The sequence below is a fragment of the Gallus gallus genome, chromosome 1 (genome assembly GCF_016699485.2).
Source record: "Gallus gallus isolate bGalGal1 chromosome 1, bGalGal1.mat.broiler.GRCg7b, whole genome shotgun sequence".
In the NCBI taxonomy this organism is placed as follows: Eukaryota; Metazoa; Chordata; class Aves; order Galliformes; family Phasianidae; genus Gallus; species Gallus gallus.
The window spans coordinates 49316196-49328312 of NC_052532.1; the positions used below are offsets into that span (position 1 = coordinate 49316196).

The 12117-nt window shown below is 49.7% G+C and overlaps 1 protein-coding gene across 5 annotated transcripts in view; it reads left to right on the forward strand.

Annotated features, from left to right (window-relative positions):
- TCF20 (transcription factor 20) overlaps positions 1-12117 on the forward strand; it is a 115284-nt gene that overhangs the window by 1031 nt on the left and 102136 nt on the right. For 4 of the 5 annotated variants that reach the window (XM_015289182.4, XM_046907299.1, XM_004937691.5 and 1 more), the window contains exon 2: positions 7747-7857. The exons of the other annotated variant lie outside the window; for it this stretch is intronic. The gene's annotated coding sequence lies outside the window, so the exon portion shown is untranslated. The remainder of the gene's footprint in view (positions 1-7746; positions 7858-12117) is intronic. 5 annotated transcript variants of the gene reach the window in all.

The following is a 12117-nucleotide window of genomic DNA, read 5'->3' on the forward strand; positions in this document are numbered from 1 at the left end:
CAGGGTCTGTCCAGAGCTGCACTGGGGCCCGTGGTGGTGCACGTCAGGGTGGGCCACATTGGCAGGTAGTTTGTGCGCATCTTCGTGCAGATGGGCCTTGAGTTTGTTTGTAATGAAAGCTATGAATCTTACCGAGCAGTTAAAGCAGCAAGTGTTCCAAACTTGAGGCAAAGCAGAGAGTGGACAGTACTCATTTTAATTGCTCCTTTCTCCTCCAGCCCTTCTGTATCTGCAGCACCTTTCCCTAATTCCTTCCCTTCACAGCCATGGTGGGGAAGGGAAGAGGATTTGTCAATAGCCAGCTTGGTTTCTGCTGATTAGTGCTGAAAATATGACTGTTCCTAATGTAACCAGCTGTGCCGTGAGGGCCTGGAACTGGGATCTGGCAGCGTGCTTGGTGTGGGTCGTTAGCGGCCGTGGAAGACTAATGACGGGCTGACAACTCGCGTCCTCGAAAAATGAGGAGGAAAGGTTGGTTTCTCCCCTGGAGCAGACAGGAGGTTCGAAGTGAAGATTAGTGTGTCCGTCCGTTCCCTTGGGGAAAAAAAACACATGGCATATTTTTGAATGCGAGTCATCAGGTAGAATTTATTTCAAGTATTTTTGGGCTCTTATGGATTTGGTGCAGTTCGGCTGTATGACGCTGTTGGACAGTCGCTCAGGTTTGCTCTGTCTGGGCTCAGAAAGGTAATGGGAGAGCCTCCGACTGTGCTCCTTTCAGGTCTGAGCAGAGCAGCAGTGCATTGGGAGGGTAGGGGCAGCAGCCATGTAACGAATACCTTGTCTGCAGAGATGCTAAGGAGCAGCACAAGCCACCCAACCCCTCTCCCTGCTGCTGGCAGCATGTGAGCGTGGGAGCAGGAAGGCATGGAGCGCGCTGTCTGCCCTGTGGGCCGCACAAACTACAGGGAAAGGGAGCATGCAAGGCTCCTGGCACCAGCCCAGCCTGCCTGCTCCGTCCCTCTAAGCTCTGCTGCTGCAGAGGGGCAGCACAGAGTCTAATGTGTGATGTGCCTGGTCTGCTCGCGTCACTTTGGGGCAGTCACAGTGGGGACGCACGGCTTCAGAGTGATTATTAGTGTCGGATGACTTGGCCAGGATTGTGTAATGACACCGAGCAAGAGATAAAAGGTTTTATATCCCATAAACTTGGTTCTTGCTCCAGGGTGATCTGCAAGGCTTTTGAAAATGTGTGAGTTTGACGGCTCGTTGGTAGCTGCAAATAGGTGCAAACATAAATCACTTGAAACAAGTCTCTGAAAATAAGAACAAACACAGATGTAGACTATAGGCAGGAAAATGAAAAGGAGAGCTAATTACTATTTTTTTTTCCTATATATTTTTTAAATGACGTTTAATTCTGTGGATATGGTTCTGGAAGTGACCCGGCAGCTCCTGCAATTTATTCATTTATTTAAAGAAGCTTTGTAGTTCACCTTGAAAACCGCTTCCTGCCATATGGTTATATTATTTCCCTATGCCACATTTTTTGCTAATTATCAAGACCATTTGCTTTAAAATAGGTGTTTTTAATTTCACAGCCTTGTCTGCCTCTCCTGCTTGATCCTGCCCTGGAGTCAAGAGGCTGTGTCTGTTCGTTCTCCATGGCAACGGGTTGTGATTTACTTATTTCAATTTAATTAAAAAGCAGCTATCAAATTCTAGGCATCTTATATGTTCCTTGTATTAGAAAAATATCAGTGGCTCAGCCTCCGCCAGCCTCAGAAAGGATATTCTCAGCCTGAGCTGCTCATGCCTTCTGCAGTTTCTGCCTTTTGGAACAGTCTGGGAGAGGGAAAGGTGCTGCGGGCTGGCTGGAGATTGAGGAGATGGGAGGGGCCTGGACATGGGAACCTGGACCTGAAGGCCTGGGTGGGGAAACCTGTATATGGAGCCTGGAGCGGGGAGCCTGCACTCCAGGGCCTGGACGGGGAGGGTTGGACTTCAGGGCCTTGATGGCAGCGCTGGGTGCCAGTTCCGAGCACCCAAAAGGCTGCTGGTCCCCTCCTGCTGTCCTGCAGCTGCTGGGAGGTCGCAGGCCACGCTGCCAGGCTTTGCATGGAAGGTGCTTGTGGGCTGTGGGCTCCGTGTGTTGGGCCCTCTGCAGTGGCTGCATCTCAGGAGCCATTTTGTGAGGTAGTGCTGGGCTGCGGTGGCAGGGCTGTGTGGAAGGGGCGCAGACATCTGGACTTTCTGCAGTGAACAGGCAGAAAATGGCGGCCCTGCTAGAAATGGTGTGGTGTTTACCAGCTCTCCCTGTGTGAGAGAGAGTGCAAGTCCAAATCCTTCATGTTGGCTTTGTTTCTGTTGTTTTCTGATCCTTCTTGACGCCTATCTGTTCTTCGATGCGTGTGTGATACAGCTTGGGTTTTCAAGCTGGTCACAGTAGAGAAGCCCCAGTGCCCTCTTGGGTTAGGAGTGACTGGTATTTGTGTGCAGGCTAGAAAATGAGTCTAATCCTGAATTAGTTTTCCACGGGGCTGTGGCTATACAAAAACCAGTCCGTGTTGGTCAGGGATAAGGAAACGAAGCTGCCGGCCAAAGCAGGGAAGGTGCCAGGAGAGGACTTGCAGGGTGGATGGAGGAGTCCAGGAGCGTGTGGGTTTACTAGGTTTGGTGGTAAACGCAGGCTACGTGATAAGGTAGTGCCAAAACTAACGCTGCTTTGTCTCCAGCACCACCTTCCTGGTTCTTACAGGGTCGTTCAGCTGTGGTGTGTGGCTCTGGGAGAGCCGGGCGCGCTGGGCTGTGCAGCGCTTCTGAGCTGCAGGAACGCGCGGAGGAAGAAAAGTTGGCTGCGCGTTTTTATTAAACCTGGAGGAGCAGTTAGCATCAGAAGAGCGCCTGCATATTTTATTTCCCTTCTTTTTAGTGGTGCTACTCCCCGTGCTTTTTTGCAGGCGGTTATTTTAACGTCAGGCTCAGGTTCTCGCTCCTCTTGGCCCTGCCAAAGCCCGGGAGGCTGCGATAAAGCGTTGGACGCTCTCCTGGCTGGCAGATCTCCATTGACAAAATGATGTGTGTGGTTTTCAGCTGCAGATTCTTCATTCCTGGTGATCGTGCACGAAGCTAATAAAAACAGAATAAAACAAAAAAGCAACACCCCAGAGCGGGCTTTTGTTTGTTGCTGTATTTAAGCAGATGCATTCACCAAATTTACATCCTGCTGGTGACATCCTTAACCCCTCATCACTGGTTTTACTGGTGTGCAGGCACGATCTGTGTTCTTTAAGAGTTTGTCTGCTCCTCTTCCCTACCCAGCTTTGAAGCAGACCTCTGTGGTATTCATTTCTGTATAGACTGTATCCTCATCTATAAAATAAAGGGAATGTTTCATACAAGCAGCTGTGAAGTTGCATTTATTGTCTGTAAATTGCTTTTAGTAATTGAGCTGAGGAGGTGGAAGGGAAGAAAGACAGTGAAGTAAAATGGGCTTGATTTTTTTTTTTTTTAATCGAAGAGAACTGCATTATTTGTTCATGTGATGTAGAGCTGATGGGGGAAGAAAAATGCTTTACCACAAGCACCCTGAAACTAATTGTTAAATTTGTAATGGAAACAGACATTTCTGAGCACAGTGATGAAGGCAGCCATCTTGTTGGATAATAAGAGTCCAATTTAAAAAGAGGAACAATTATTATTGGAAATCCTGCAGCACTGCTTGTATTTTTGTCTGGTTTGGGTCTGCTCAGTCTGAATGTCAGCCTTTACCTTCATGGCTGCCTTCACTCCTGAGCTCAGGTGGGCAGACTCTAGGTACAGGTAGAACTTTATGTTTTATGAGTATTAGCAAAGACATCTATTGCAGGCTTTCTGGCTCAGCCTCTTCTTTTGTGCCGGCACCACGTTGTCATGTAGCTGAGGGTAGGTTTTGTTGCAGTCTGGCTGCTGGCTCTGTCCAGAAGGGGAGGTTGAGCTGTGCCCTCGTGCTGCTCCAGTATGCCCAAGTTCAGCATGTGCGGCTTTTGGAAAACGACCTTGGTCAAAAATATATGTGTATTTAAAAAAAAACAAACAAAAAAGCACATAAAAAAAAAAAAACATGAATAGTTTCCTCCTGGGATAGAGAACTGAACCTGCTCACCAGGTTCAGGCTAGTACCAGCGCTGCTGCGCGGGAGGGTTGAGGTTTGTGTTGCCAGAAGTGAAAGGTGGGGAATGAAGGAAAGGTGGAAATGGGGCCCCCCTTTTTTGGCAGCAGTGAACTATTAGTCTCCTTCAGCTGTAATGTGAAACCTCGCCCTCAGCCTTCATTCTCAGCTCCCTCCCTTCCCCTCGCTCCTCTCATGCTTTCCCCAGCATCAGCTCATGTGTGCTTCCAGATGCTGATCCCATTTCCAAGCCGTACTTTCAAAAGGGAAAGGGAAGAGGTTGAGTTTCACCACGTCGTCAGGAAGACAGCCTGTTGCTGTTAGGGTATTTGCTAATAGCTTGAGCCTAAGGGTGTTAAACGGCTTAAAGAGCAGTAGCCGTATCTCTGCCTCAGGCAAGGGCAGCTGTGGGCATCACCACGTATGGGGATGGTGGCACGCGGGGCTGAGTTTGGTGCTGGTGGGACCGGGGGGTCCTCAAGGTTTGGGGTGAAGGATGAGAGCAGGGTGATGTCTGGGTCCCCCTTTGGCGGGAGCAGCCAAGGTGCAGGGGTAGGGCGGCAGACCAAAGTCCTTGGCGAACGACCAAGGGACCTTGCTTCCGCTGAATGGCGTGAACGGCCTTTCAGCCTCACTCTGCTTCTGTAGACCAGTGTCTGTGCGCCATCCCTTGCTGGTGGCAGGGAAGAGGCACGTGCAGCCTGATGAGATGCACGCCCACGTGTGCACTTAGCAGGGGCTCTGCATGGGTCAGAGTGCGCATTTAGGAGATGAGATGGAGACGTCTCTTGGCCCTCTGATTGCTTTACAACTACCGGAGCAGATCCTGTGCTGCCTACTGAGTTTTATAAAGCACGGGGGTGAAGATGATGTCACCAGGGGGTTGTTTGCCAAAAGCAGCAGGGTGTGGGGAGCCTTTGTGTGCATGGACCGACCGAGAGGCCATACCTGGTGGGAAGGGCAGGTGGCAATTGGTGTGCGGCACGAATTGGAGATGTTTGTGCAGCTGTTTTCAAATAACAGCAGGGAGAGGTGGGGGAATTTGCTCCAATTTGGGAGTTGTTAGAGATGTGTATCCTGCTTTTTTTTTCTTTTTTCTTTTTTTAAACATATAAGCCTAAATTCTTCTTGTTGGTATTTGAAGACGTTATGGGAAGAGAGGGATTATTGTGGGGCTGCGTTGCTTTACAGGGTAAGATTATACACGGGGTGGCTGTTACAGTGGATTTGTGTTCCGGCAATGGAGTGCATAAAGGAAAGAACTGGCGTATTGATATTAAACAGTGGTGCCACTGGATATGCTGAGCACAAAGTGGCTTTGTTTTCAAGGATATGTTTTTATAAATCTTAGATGCTTATAAGCCAGCTGCACTATTAAAGACGAAAGAAACACCCCAGGTTTATAAGAGAGGGGCAGTATAGAAAATGCTGTAAGTAATCTCATAGAGTGGTATGGTTTTCCTCCATCCCCTGCGCTTGTTTGCAGGCCCGAGGCAGGTGCTGGAAAAGGAGCTGTGTGGTCAGGGTCCTCCCGGGAGCTGCTGCTGCTCTGCCTGATGCCGTGGGTGTCAGGTGGGGGTCACATGCAGGTGTGGGAGCTGCTGCTGGCTTCATCTCCTATGCTGCTCAACCTGGCTCATGGTCTTGGGTGTTACTGGGGCCTGGGGCCCTCTGCACAGCTGCAGCAGTTGCTCCGGTACCGGCAGGTGACGGCATTGCAGCTGGTTCCAGCAGTGTCCCATCTGCCTTGCAGAGGGCAGAGGAATGCGGGGAAGGAGCAGGGCCCCGTTTGGAGCTGCTGCGTCCTCAGGCTGGAAGTGCTGAGGGCGTGTTAGAGTTCATACGCCAGGCTGCAGTAATCACACAGCGCTGGGAGAGCAGGGGGAGGAGAGCACATGAGGGTCACTTCCGATAGATTAGTGAAGAACGGGTATTACGGTGCCAGCAGAAGGCATCCTTCTGTGGAGGTTCCCAGCCAGGAAATACCTAAAAAAGCTCTCCCTGAGGGTGAGAGGAAAGCCCAACAGGTCTCTGCGATAATTAATTGCCCAGATACCGCTGCAGGAGCAGCTTGGAGAAGGGAGTGGAGAGGGGGAAATGGGAATTTCCTGACTCTCGTTTGCAAAGCTTTAACTGCAGAAGGAATTTCAGACACTGTGAGTGGAAAGAAGGGCTAAGATTAATAGGTAGTCCCATCTTGTTTTGCACTGCCTGCTCCTGGATAGTGTTATCTGAGCATCAGTTGAAGCAGCACAGAGCATGCTTGGGAACCGAAGGCATTAAGCAGAAAGAAGGAGCGAATCTGATTAGCTCTGCTCTTCATGCATTAAGCAGAAAGACCGACTGAAACGTGATTGCAAACAGATAATAGCAGTGTGCTCACGCAGCATACCACGACCCAGCGCATGGGGTGAGGGATCCAACCATGTGATGGGGCTGTTCCTTGTAATTGAAGGCACTTGTTGTTCTGCTGAGGTTTCTGTCACACTTTCTCGTTGCCCTGTTGGTTGCTGACTGCCATTTTGGACTTGATGATCCCCGCGAGTCCCTCCCAAGTCAAGGTATTTGATGATTCTCTGATTCTGTGACAGTTCAGCCCCGCAACGTGTGCCCTGCTGAGTGCTCCAAGTGCTGCCCGTGGCTGCCCCGGCCCAAGGGCTGGCAGGAAGGGTGCTAAGGCCAGAGAGCCCTTGCTATTTCTGCTGGCCCCTTGCTGCCTGCAGGTGACCAGATGCACTTTCCAATGGCCTCCGGCTGTGTGGATGGGTGGCTGCCAGCAGCACGCGGTGCGGGTGGGAGGAGGAGGTGTTGATAGTCAGGAAAAATGCTCTGGGTACCACAGAGGGTAATGAACATCTCCTCTCACCGCTCTCCCCATGCATCAAAGCGCACTTAGAAAAAAAAAAAAAAAGAAGTGTTCATCTTTGACCCCCATTAATGGCTGGCTCGGGCTGTGTGAGAGTTTTACGAGGCTGCTGCTGCTCCCACAGAGTTTAATTATTTAGTGTGTGAGGTAGAGGCTGGTGCCTGCTGAATCCCAGGGTTCAAGCCCTGCTGACCGGCCCGCGGGGTTGCTTACAGGCGCAGTCGGGCTGGGCGTGAAGCCGCGTGCCGCGGGGATCCTGGTGGGACTCTGGGCTGCAGCCGCACGGCCCCTGGCAGGGCTGAGCGTGTCATCCTCTTGCCGTCCCTGCTCCGTGCAAGCTCTGTGTCCTGACCTTCAAGGGCTTGATGGCCTGAGAGAGCCCCAGCTGCTCTGCCGCTGCCTCCTGCATGCTGGATCTCCTCTTTCCTGCTCAGCGCAGGGCTGTGTGCACCCTTGGGGTGTGCCGGTGGGCTCGATGCGCTGTCCCCATTCACCCTGTTCTGTTTCTTCCCACTCCTCCGCCTCTTCCCTTTCCTTTGCTGCGGGACCGATGTTTCAAGCCGTGTTGGGAGATGGGGTCGGGCTAAGAAGGTGGCAGAGGGAGGGCAGAGGGGTGGAAGGGGCTTCCACTGCTAGATGGCACTTTGTGCCACCAATTTATTCTTTAATTTCTGATGATTATGGGCCTAGCTAAATCAGCTGGATCTGCTAGACAAATGCCAGGTGCTCTGTGTCCTGTCTCCATATTCTACTCTGTTTTTCTATTTTTTTTTTCCCTGAAAATTACTAGGATTCTGCCCATTGATGATTAAAACATCGCCTGGAGTTTGGGAATGGATCAGATGCGTCAGTCAAATGCTACCACATTGCACCCAAAGAGAGGAATGCCATCCAGCTGGGGGTAGGGTCTGCTTTTTCTTTCCCCCCGTCGGTGTGTAGAGTTACTGAAAACCTTCCTGTTTTTTTTTGTTAAGGCAAGAGTTTGTACTAGAAAATACTAGCTTTCAAAATGGATTACTTGATTGTTTGAGGAATTGCCTGCTTTCTTCTCTTTTTGGTATGGAGCTATGTTGTGCTTGTTATATTCAAAATGTTATTAATAAGCTTGAGTCTTTGTGGGGTTTTGGCAGGGAAAACGTTTCAGTAACTATTTCAAGTATTTGGGGAGGGAATTTTTCTGTTTTAAATGAAAAGTGAATCTATTCTTGATTGCTGAGAAAGGCGAAAATCATTGAACTTGTTTTCTGAAATGTCAAAGTTCCCTTCATTTATCTCAGTTCTGGAAATCGATGTGAAATGGACCAAGCTTGCAACAGGGGAGAGAAGGAAAAATGATCAGTACGAAGCCACCTCTTTTTAGAGAGAGATGTATATATACTGCTTTACAGGTTTCTGGCTGCTGCGGCAGCAGGTATGGCACGAAACCTGGAAGGAGATAAAAGGTCTGGGAGAACGCAGAGCCGGAGCCTCGCGCTCTTCCAGCGCAGGTTGCTGCCCGAAGTGGCTTTTTGGCTGCCAGCCATGTGCTAGTGCCCATTATCCCGGCTGGCGCGGGCTCGGCTGCCTCAGCAGAGTGGCTGCAGAGACAAAACACGGCTCCAGCTCTCAGAAGCAGGGTGGGCTACCCAGGCCGGGGAGGAGACACACGTGAGGGTTCGCGTGGGGCGAAAATGCTGCTCCCGTGGCGCTCACTCGAAATGCGGAGTTGCTGATGTTTCACGTCGCTTTCCCGTTCTCGTTGAAATCGCTTTTTGCCTTGGAAAGGAAGGGTCTTAAAACCGAGGGTTTCGATGGAGCTTGCTGCAGAGTGATTCTTTTCTCCTCGGTATGCGAGCTTCCTGAATGAATGATTTTGAAGTGAAGTAATATTCCCCTGCAGGGCCTGCCTCTCTCAAGTCTTTACACTGTCACAGCAACAGCACGACTACCAGTGCAATATTAATAATTTATGTGTGTCCCTCATTTTGGACCGTTGTCAGTCATTTCAGCCTCGGCAGGCTGGGAGAGATGAGAAAAGCACATCTACGCTTTGCTGCGATTCTCTCTGCATATCTTCTCCGGGTAGGCAAAGGCTTTCAGTCTCCAGAGAGCGTCTATCTGGAACCTTTTAGCAGTGCTAAATTTACAGAAATAATACCAGAAAATAGCCTGGCGGTGTCTCGTTTCAGCGATCTCTGTGCACAGCTGTACTGCTTACATTGGACTCTGCGGCAGGGGTGGTTCAGACTGTGGTGAGCTCTGCCTGCCTGCAGTAGGTGAGGGAGGGGCGAGCCCTCTGTGGGTCCCTCCTGGGCGATGGGCCCAGCCAGGTTTTACTTCTGTGCTGCAAGCAGCTTTCTTCAGAATTGAGCTTTGTGCCCTTGATTCTCCCCCTCAGCCTGTTTTCAGAAAGAGGGAGGGAGACGGTCAGAAGGTTTGTGCACTGCCAAGGTGTTCTTGCTTGAGGTAAGGAGCAGAGGCTCTGAACGCAATGCAAGCAGGTCTTCAGAACTGAGGCTGATGGAGGGATGTCACTGGAGGACTCAACTGCTTTATGTACAGAGTGTTGGTGCGCCTGTGCTTGCGCTGAATTCTGGAGCTTGGCGTTGCAAGCTTTTGCTTTCTGCAAAAGCTCAACGGTCCACAGGGAGCTTCTCCTTCATGTCCCGTTGGAAGCGCCGTGCTGCGTTTCGGGGAGCTTTGAAGGAGCAGTGAGCATGAGCTAGTTGGCGTGTTTCAGCAAGTGTGCTTGCAGGTACCGAGCAGCTTGAGTCATAGCAGCCCACCTGCAGTGGTATGTAGCGAGCGGGTAAGTCCTTGGCAAGAAGTGAGAGCTGTAGCTCTGATCTGCCGCTGGTGGTCAGAATGGCTCAGCGCAGAGAATGGCGGATGTGGTTTTCGTGCCGTTGGCGCCGCGTGGACGGATGGTTGGATGGATGGACTGATGGATGGATGGATGGACGGATGGACGGACAGGGCTTTCTAGCAGAGAATGTTCTGCAAAGAATTTGAGCTGTATTTGAAGCCTGACAGTTTGGCTGCTGAAAGACAGATTTCTAGAATAATTGTTCTGGGGGAAATGAATGTTTCTTTCAAACTGGATTACATTGTTTCAGATTCTGTTTTTGAACATCTTGGCTTGGAAAAAGCCTTGGCTCAAAAACTGCTGCATGTGTGCAGAAGGATCTGCAGAAAGATTAATGGATAAGAAGAAACTTGGTCTAATTGTTTTGTGTTGCATTCATTAAAGCATCTTTTCATTTGAGATTTGATTTTTTTGGGTTTTTTTTTTTTGCTATGATTTGTACCTTTGTAGCTCAAGGCACAAATCCTCCCAGATTCTCTGTATTGTTAAGTCTTCCTGAGAGCCTGCATGCGCAGTTTGAAGGGGGAAAAGAAAAAGATGTAACTAAGTTAAGATTTCTTGAACCTAAATTATAATACGCAAATCCCAGATTCAATTGGCTTGGCTGCTGGTGAATGGTTATAGCTCAGAAGGCAGCTGAGGTGCCGAACTGGACTTCACATTGCTTGGTTGCAGCAGTGAGAATTGTTTTTCTTTCCCCAGCTGATAAGGGGTAGAGCCTCACTCCCGATCCTACTCGTGTGCAACTCATTAAATATACACATGCGTTTGTAACAAAGGACTTCCTGCAAAGCAGCACCGATTTCTTCTGCAAAACAGAGAGGATTGGGAGGCTGAATGGAGGACTCTTTTTTTTTCTTCTTCTTCTTTTTTTTCTCCTCCTCTTTACGAGAAGTTACTTTAAACAGGGAGCTGTTCAGCAGGTTGCAACCAGAATTCTATAATAAGATCTCTGTTCGCTCTCCCTACTTTTTCACATGCAAAGTTGTGGCTGTAATTATATGACAGCTGCCCTCTTGGCTGACATGCAGCAGATTGAACTGGGGGATCTCCAGAGCTAAAAGTGTGAGCTGCTACTCTGTGAGCTAGAGCTCCATAGCTGGAGGCTGTAATGATCTATATCCTTCGTGACTGAGCGTGGAAGGGAGCTGCAAAAAGCATTCGCTGAGTTATGGTGAATACATGGTGCTCCCAGGGTGTACTGAACCTTTCTTTGAGTGGTTTGTGATAATTGTACGAACCGTTGTCAACTGAGGGGCGCTTTAAAATGACACTCCATTTTGAAGCCTTTCTACCTTAAATTAAATGACTTTGCTATAGCGTGTTAGTCGGGCTCGGGCGTTTGCTGCTGTACGTGTGCCTTGTGCTGAGTACAGGGGATCCTGATATTATAGAGGTTCTTGAACATTAATGCAACGTAAATAATGGGTAACAATTCTGAGCGCAACGTGAGCAAACCCTCAGCACCGGTGGCGTTCAAACAAATTCACCTCTATGCTGCACCGTAACCATACGTTTGCCATAGATGGCACAGTGGGAGCTTCGTCAAAACAAAGAAAGGAGAAGCTGGGATTGCTGGAATCTCTCCTGTTCCCCGAGGACCGGGAAAACCTGAGCAGTGCCAAAGTGTGTCAGGCTGAGGAAAAATCAATGGAAGCAGAACCATATGGAGCTCCACGAGTAGTGTCAGCCGTGGGCAGCTTCTGCAACCAGTGTGTTGGGAGCGGGAGGGAAGCGTGTTACAAACTGTTTTGAACTTGGGGAGGTTCTTAACGCCTCCTTCCCTGCCCCCCCAACGAAGAACAACGAAGAAGATAGGTGTCTGCTAACCTTAAATGGGGCAAAATACGTATTCCTGTAGAACTGCGCAGTTCTAAACCAAGCTGATCTTTCTCCCTATTTTTAAAAACATAAAAAATGAAAGGTTAGAAGGAGGTCATTGAACATGAAGCCAGCGCCAAGACGGTCTTCCAGATCGAAAGCATTAATGCCAGCCCAGTGTGTCAGAAACTTATTTGATAGCAGCTATACTATTAACAGACATGCTCTCTGCTGTAAATTAAGACCACCTCCATATATACCAGGCCATGCCCAGTTTCACGAGCGTGACCATACCAAATCATGGCTTAGTTAACCCCCCTCCACCTGAGCTGCATCCTCCACTGCCTTTCTTTGCATGCACGGAGGGTTACGGCATGGCGTGTTCCCTCCCTTCCCACCTCACATGCCTGGCCTGTCCCACTGCTGCCATCCCATCCGTTGTACCTCACTGACCTGATGTGGGCTTACCGTCCCTGTGGGCACACGGAATGACTC